General features: G+C 47.9%; 2 long non-coding RNA genes across 3 annotated transcripts in view; both read left to right on the forward strand.

Moving 5' to 3' along the window:
- The window catches only part of LOC111744107, a 5,553-nt gene extending 3,341 nt beyond the window's left edge, over window positions 1–2,212 (forward strand). The window contains exons 4-5 of one of the 2 annotated variants that reach the window (XR_002782012.1): window positions 1,160–1,234; window positions 2,071–2,212. This is a non-coding gene — a long non-coding RNA (uncharacterized LOC111744107). Of the gene's footprint in view, window positions 1–1,159; window positions 1,845–2,070 lie in introns of those variants that run through there. The other variant, XR_002782010.1, reaches the window with a different exon arrangement.
- A 3,073-nt stretch (window positions 2,213–5,285) lies between these two features.
- Window positions 5,286–8,162, forward strand: part of LOC111744105 — a 7,619-nt gene continuing 4,742 nt past the window's right edge. Inside the window, exons 1-3 of the long non-coding RNA XR_002782009.1 lie at window positions 5,286–5,506; window positions 6,327–6,546; window positions 6,957–7,078. This is a non-coding gene — a long non-coding RNA (uncharacterized LOC111744105). The remainder of the gene's footprint in view (window positions 5,507–6,326; window positions 6,547–6,956; window positions 7,079–8,162) is intronic.

Here is an 8,162-nt window from a genome sequence, read left to right on the forward strand (position 1 = left end):
CCCCCCCACACCTTGCCCTGTGGTCAGTGCGGGAAACAAACCAGAAGTAGCAGCCGCGGTAGAGAGAGAAATGGAGTTTTCTTTTTAGTGATGTACTAGAAAAGGCACCGCGCCGAATAAATAGCTTATCATCAGCCGTTCTCTTCAAATAGAACTTCTTCCTGGACTTTAGGAAGATGAGAGCATGCATGGTAGGCCTGGGCCCTGGGTCCGCTTCCAAGCTCTGTGACCTTGGGTCAGTTCATGACCCCTCGTGTGCCTCAGTTTCCTCACTAGTAAAATAGTAACCTCCCTTAGAGGGTCGTTAGCAGGATTAAATGAGTTAGTATTTGCAGAGTCCCTACCTGGCACTCGATAAACATTATTTAAGTGCGTATTTAATAAATAAGTGAACTGGGTAAGCTCGACATTCCTTCATGAGAGAAAAGTCATGATTCCTCATTGCTCAGCCACTCGCTCATGCCTTTATAACCGATCCCCGAACGCATGGGAGCGAGACGTTCTCTTTACTGCTTCTCTCCTTTCCACCCACCGTCCAGAAGAAATTCCAGGAATGAAAGCGTTTATGAGAACCACAGACATATCACCACACATCTCGCACGAGGGCTCGGCTCCAATGCCTCCTTAAGGAAGAAAGGGCTGCACCCTTTATCTGAGTCCCGGGGGGCATTCCATGGCTGAAAGATAGAGGCTAATGATTCCCAGAGACCACTTTTTGAGATTGTTGAACCGATTCATCAGTGTGTGCCATGTGAGGTGGGTGGGAAGATTTCACAGTCTGCTACCAATTGTCTCCAACTGCCGGAGGAGAATATTCACTCACGGTGGCTGCCACGGAGGCCATGAGGTCACGGCATGATTTTTTTTCTCTTGTCCTTACAAGGAAATCTTTAAAACTTTCTTTAGACGGGGAACCAAAAATAGTGACAAGGAGAAAGGGTTGCCAAAGATGTGTCCTCTTCCCCCGCCTTTATTTCATTTATAGTAAAATCTTAAGTCCATGAGAGCAGTTTCGCACATCCCTCTCGCTAGACGCTGTTTATGTCAAGGGGACCTTCGTGCTGCATTTACTCCACGGCTGTCGGCATAGCTCACGTTTAAATATCTATAGCGACTACTACTACTTTCTGTTCATTTTTACTAACCAATAATTTTTCAGAACGTTCAACTCACGTCTTTCGGTCTCAGCCGGATGTCGCAGGATTTCTGCAGTCTCTGAAAGAGGCAGCAGTGGGTAAGGCACACGGGCTCCGGTGGCGCGAACCTTGGGAACGTCACCTTGGGCCGCGAACCTTGGGAACGTCACCCGCCCCGTTTCCTCACTGATGGAGCATGAGAGACGGTGCCAGAGGCTCCTTTTCCTTCCTCACAGACCTCGAGAGAAACTCGCGTTAAACAGTCACGTAGAAGCGCTCGCAAGCGGTATTGGAAAGTAACGTTTACGCTTCGCTTTATACGTGTTCCCTATATGTATATTTCACAGTAAATAAGGTTGCAATGATTGAATCTGAAAAACATAAATAATTGTTAACATTTGCAAAACAAAAGATGCCTATTCAGACATTACTCAGTATCCTACCTATTTAAATAAATAAACACATATATTTTATATTTTACATATTTAGGCTAGAGTACTAGAAACATAAGCCCTCTCCCTAGAGGCTGTAAACCTCTGATTCAGCACCTCTGAAACAGGAGAGCCTAGGATCCAGAACACAGATGGCGTTTTTTCCAGTGGACGACATGTTCGTATGTCTCTTCCATTCATTCGGATCGTTGCTTTGCTTCTGACGGGATTGGAAGGTCCCGATGGGTGAAATCCTGTTTGCGGGGGAGTGTGTTGGTTGCCCATCAAACATTTCTCGACCCGAGCCCCGGGTTTTAGCTGGGTGCGGGGGCCTGGCCACAGGATGACATCTCTCGTTCCCCGTCCAGTTTGGTGTGGCCGCGTGACTAAGTTCTGGGCCACCGATAGGTAAATGAGAGCATTCGTGGGATTTCCAGAGAGTTCCATAATACGGAGGAGTCACCCCCTGTTTCTTTCCTTCCCCCATCCTGCTGTTTGGCAAGCGGCTGAGACAGCCGAAACCGCCACAGGAATCCTGGACGCGGAGACGGCAGCCACATCTGAGGGGAGGATGCAGAGAAGACGAGAAGGGCTTTGTATCTCCGGCGACAAAGGAGTCAACCTACGACTACAGACTACACTGTTCTGGACTTGTCAGATGCGCAAAAGAACTCAACTATTTGGCTCAAATCTTTTTTTTTTTTTTTTGGTGGCAGGAAAAAGTCACTCTGTGACCCATCAGTTTTAAAGACAAGTTAAAATCTTACCTGAAATAAGATGCCAAGAGGCAAAATATATTGTCTGACGTGATGACTTGGCAATTTACTGGTGATTTTGTGATAAACCCTTCAACTCCTGATTCCTGGTCTTTGGCCAACAATATGACTTCTAAACAAGTGTTGGCCAGAACAGAGTAGAATGGACAGAGTGGCTTTAAAAAAAATCTTGTCTGAAGAAACAGAGAGTTAAGCAGAAGGACGGCAGAGCCAAATCCGCCGTCCCTGGTCTGCCGAAGATCCAGGCAGGGCACGCAAGGAGGTGGGTGGAACACGCGGGCCAGCAGTGTACGCGCAGCACCAAGGAAATCTAGCTCAACGGTGTCATACCTGGCTTTTGGGAAATGATGAGGTCATTAGACACTCCACTAACATTTATTGGACAACGTGATATTTTTGCATTGACAAAACTGACGGTCCCTTTGCGAGGGCCCGCTCGGCCCGCTCGTCAGATCGTGTGGTGCTGTGCTGCCACCTTTCCTCACTCGCTCAGCAAGTGTTCGCGGAGTCCCTGGTGCCACGCGCTCTCCGTATTCACACACTGGGCCGCCTTTGCTGACGCAGCTCCCCTTTCCTGGATAACATCTTTTCAGTCTTCCCTTATTTAAAGCCGACGTTTCTCAGAGGCCCAAATCTGGTCCCAGAAGCCTTCCCTGACCACCACGGCCCTCAGCGCCGGCTCCCTGTGATGCTCCGCGCTCCCACGGTGTCTTGCACCCTTAGCAAATGCGACCTTGAATCTTTCTTACATTTGTTCGACTGTAGCATGAGCGCCTCGAGTTCAGAGACATATCATTGGTGCTTAATAAATGCTCATGGATGACATAATGTTCATTTAGCACTCGACATTAATTAGGCACCTTCTGCATGCCTCGCGCCGTACTAAGCACCAGTGGCAAGAAAAGATGAATAAGACTCACAGGCCACTGGAGGAACAGGAGTGCGAACGAATCATTATAATTCAAGATTATTAAGCTACAAAAAGAGCTCGGAAAAAGTGCTAGAAAGTGATTTATCCCTGGCAAGTTCAAAAGGACTTCACGGAAGAAGCCACATCCCACCCAGCTCTTAAAGAAGGAAGAAAGGCCAGGTGCGCCAGGGGGCCGTTCACACACGCCAGGTGGCTCGGCACCGCCTCGTACGAAGGAGGCAGGACACTTACTGTGTCTCCACTTTGCATGAAGAACTGGAACTGGGGACAAAACACCTCAGAGCCTCGCACAGGCGCTCCTGGCCATACAGAGAAACGGAGTGAGCACGGGACCCACGCTCCGGCTGCTCGTCGGGTCCGCCACGCCCCACGGCCCCCCTGTGGGACGCCCGCGTCCACGAGGTCCGCCCTGGAGGAGGTCAGGTGTTTCTTATTTTCTCAGTTGAAATGAGTCAAGCAACCCAATTCATGAATTTATTGCATTTTCCCCTCCATTTTTCATAATTCTCTCATTTATGAGGCCAGAGCTCTCTCCGTAATTCCCCTTCCAGGAATCTTCCCTAAGGAAATAATCAGAGGCGTAGATTTATGGACAAAAACTTTCCTTGCAGAGCTATTTATAATAGGAGAAAATAGGAAACAACCTAAATTTCCAACAAAAACAGACCGGTGGGCAGGCCCTGAACATCTCTCTGTATATTTTAATGACATTTTTAAAATGCTTACCATTAATGTTATTTAAAAAAGAAAGACAAGATAAAAACCCAGTTTTGTTGAGTATACATGCCAATATGTGCATAAAGAAGGGCTTTCAGAAAGATGCTCACGGTGGCATTCTTGGAACTATTTGTTTACATTTTTTATATTTTCTACAGTGTGTATTTTATCATCAGGAAAAAAAAGCTGTTTACTAAAATGCCAAAGTCATCAAGAGGGCAGTAAAACAAAGACTGGATTCTTGTATTAGGGTTCTCTAGAGGGGAAAAAAATGCAAGAGAGATATTTGTTTTAAGGAATCGGCCCATGTCAGTGTGCCAATTGGAGGCCGGCAAATGCAAACTGCAGGGTAAGCCAGCAGGCTGGGGACCCCAGGAAGAGCTGATGCTGCAGGTCAGATCCAAAGGCAGTCCACTGGCAGAAGTCTGTCTTATCTAGAGGTCAGTCTTTTTTCTATTATGACCGTCAACTGATTGGATGAAGCTCACCCGTGTTATGGAGGGTAATCTGCTTTACTCAGAGTCTACTGATTTAAACGTTAATCTTACCTAAAAAAATACCTTCATAGGAACATCTAGAATAAGGTTTGAGCAAACACCTGGATGCTTTAGCCTAGCTAAGTTGACACATACAATAACCATCACGACTCCCTAACCACTGAGGTTTCCTGCCAGTAGACCCAACCGTGTGAAGACAGAGGCTCTATCTCTTCCTCTCGGTGTCCCCGTCACTCAGCTCAGGTCTGGCTCATGGTAGATGTTCATCCGGTGCTGGAATGAGCGGGCGGGTGAGTCAGGGAGTAAGAGGGTAGGCAACAATCTTACGAAATTATCAACTCCAAATGTCAGGGTCCCTTAGCCTGGGACCTGGCCAGCCACCTCGGGGGAAGCCACATCGCAGTATAAGGGTAGGCCTTGGCCACCACGATCACTTCACGCCCTCCCCCATCCACCTGTCTAGCTTGCCCTGAGTCCAGAGGCCAGTGAGGACGGGCAGCCCGCCCCTGCGGGGTTCCCTGCCAAGAGCAATGGTCAGTGGGAGGGACGAGTCCTTTAGGGCCCGAGATGGGGGCTTCCTGAACGTAGGGTTTCCACTGGATGCCGCCAATGCCTTGGTCCAGGCAGGTGGCTGTGGGAGCAGCTCCTCACTGTGAGCTACGGCTAAACAGTGACCCCTGCTGCCCCAGCGCCCGACGAGAGGGGACAGCTGTTCCAGCCGTAAAGTTCGCTCCCATTTTTGGACGGGGGCTTTTGTCCCCTCTGGGTTTCGTGACTGCTAATTAGTTCGACCTTGCCTCAAGCCAGGATCTTTCCTGAAGCCGCGGAGGCCCAGGTCCTCTGACCCTCTGCTGCTCCACCTCCCTCTGGAGCCTCAGTAGGGCTGGACTCTGGGTGCCCGTCGTTCAGAACCGCCTGGATTATTAAAGACATTTCAACAGCTATCGTCACCAAAGTCCGAGTACCAGGAAACCCCGGAGGCCTGCGAGGTTATTTGAAGGAAGAAACAAGGAACAAGGTTGGTTTCCTTATACTGCGGATGAATGAAAATCTTCTAGTCAACGTGGCAATTTGTTCTACTCCGGCAAAAAGTACTTTTTATACACAAAAAAATTCTAGTGTGAGGAATTTGTTCTAAGCTCTCACGTGTTTCATAGAGAAATTCAGACACAAGAGTCTTATCAAGGGGAGACTGTTGTCACTTAGGGATGGGGAGAGAAGCCAGGGATAGACCTCTGAGCAAGTCGACCCCTGTCAGAGGCAGATTGGAGGTGGGGTGAGGGGACAGGGCTCCCCCCACAGAGGAGCGGGCCCATGAGTGAGCTTGTTCTCTCTAAGCACAGAGGTTCTGGTGTGCAGTCTGCATGGGAGGGTGTGAGCTCTGTGTTCAGCAGGTGAGGAGCATACCTGGTGGGCGGGCGTCCCAGAAAATCAACAGCCCAAAAAGTAAGGCTCATAGATGCTGTGTGATGTGATAACAGCACACATTTACGGGGCACTATCCACAGCCAGGCGCTATTCCAGGTGCTTCGCATAGTTAATCACAGCGAATCCTCACGATGTCCCTGTGAAGTTACTGCTAAAATTCTCCCTACTTTGTAACTACGGAATCTGAGGCCTAGAGATGCGACATGACTTAATTTGTCTGGAGCGCATGACCAGTAAGGAATGAAGCTGGGACCTGAGCCCAGCAGCATAATCCCACAAGTATCACTCTTAAACTGTATCACACACACACACACACACACACACAGAAATTTCTTGGGATGCTAACGTCAGATGCCTTCTCTTATGCAAAAATGGCACGCACACTCATTTCTTACCTTCCCCAATCCTAGCCTGAAGCAAGAGTCTGACCCCCAGCCCGTCCCACCTGACCCCAACATTCCACTCGCAAACCCCAGCAGCTGCATCCTGGTCCTGACTCTTCTGCTTTCCATTCCCTGCTGTGACTGCTCCAGGCCAAGAGTCGCCGCACGCAGGACGAACCGGCATTCTGCTCTTGGACTCCTGTGCCTTTGGTCTTGGCAGCCGTGGAACAGCGTGGAGGAGGAGCAGGTGAGCCCTGGATCAGGACTCAGGAGGCCCCAGCTCCACCTCCAGCCAACAAGGCGGCCTCGGGCACAGGTTTTTCACCTCTAAACCTCAGCGATTCCCAAAACACTAACAGATTGTGTCTTAACGAGCTCTTTCCAGAAATGTAAGACCGGCCATTCTTCCTTCTGCAGCCACCACCTTTACCAGGGGACCTACTGGTCTATCTTTGGGCAGGAATGAGACGTAAGGAAATTTATTCTAGGAAACTGGCCATTAACACACGCACTTGTTCATGGTATTCTTTGGGCATAAAAAAGGAAGACCCGAACACTAACGGTGAATGTATCTTTGCCAGGTCTCGCGGGAGAGCTTTCTGATTTACAGGTTCAAATTCTGCCTCAGCTGAGAACAACTCCCTCCTCTCCTTTCAGGATGTTTGCAGAGGAGAATTCTAGGACCACTCATGGTCATTCGTGAGCACAAACACGGCATGAGACTAAATGACCCACCTTTTATATCAATAAGGGTTTCCTGGGCCCTCGCTTTGAGAAAGGTAAATATTTGCAGTTTCTCCACCCTGTGCATTACACAAGAGTGGGAGGAAAGCACGGAAGAACAAAAGGAGCTTCAGGGAGGCAGGCAGGTGCCAGGGCCCTTGAGAAAGCCCAGCCGAAGCCAAGAGGCATGTGCAGTTAGGGAAGCCACACCTCGCAGAGCTGGGGGACAGCGGGTTCCACTTTGTCGCACCTCCCTGGCCTCTGGCGTTTGCTGATCCTTCCTGAGAAGGGCAGGATTCATGCAGTAAGTCTGATCCTCTTTCAGACCTTGCTGGGCCCACCCAACCCAAGAGAAAAAACAAATACGGTTAGTGGCTTGGCAGCCGGCAAGGTGGGTGGGGTGCTGATATTCTGTCATTCCTGACTAGCTGGTTTCTTGCTTGACAAAGCCCTCTTCCCGAGGCAGGATCCCCCCAAATGACTTTTCTCAGCTTAATTTAGACCCGAAGTAGAGGCACTAACCAGGGCCAGCTCCATAAGACGTGGGGCTCAATGAGAAATGAAATGTGGGGTCCCTCAGCGAAATGCAGAGGGAAAAACTACAAGTCCCTAAAATATCCATTTTTCTTTTAAAATATTTTGTATTGATTGATCAGATGGACTATGGGGTAATAGTAATATATTAATAACATAAATTTACAAATCACAAAAAAATTGGGTCATAATTTTAAATAATATAAGGAAAAATGCTTTATTAAGGTGATAGCTTGACTGATCTTAAGATTTTTCTAACTTGCTTTTCTGAAAATTCATTTATTAGGTCCTCACATTTACTCTTTTAGAAACATAATTTTCAGTCAATATAATCGAAGGGATGGCAGTTAGCAAATGTTAAGATTACAAATAATTTTTCAAAATTTTTAATTTTAAGAGGGCTTCTCTAATGCCATTCTCACCGGAGTTGCTAAGAGTATCTTACAGTTTATGGCCACACTGGGATAATTTTTTAATAAATTATTTGGAAATACTAATTTTAATACAGCTCGAGCCGATATTCTTGCAGAACAAATTTTCTCAAAAGATTTAAATCCTCAGACGAATCAGTTTCCTGTAAGTCTGAATTTAATTTTAAATGCAAAT

Source organism: Pteropus vampyrus, unplaced genomic scaffold (genome assembly GCF_000151845.1).
Source record: "Pteropus vampyrus isolate Shadow unplaced genomic scaffold, Pvam_2.0 Scaffold127, whole genome shotgun sequence".
Taxonomy (NCBI): Eukaryota; Metazoa; Chordata; class Mammalia; order Chiroptera; family Pteropodidae; genus Pteropus; species Pteropus vampyrus.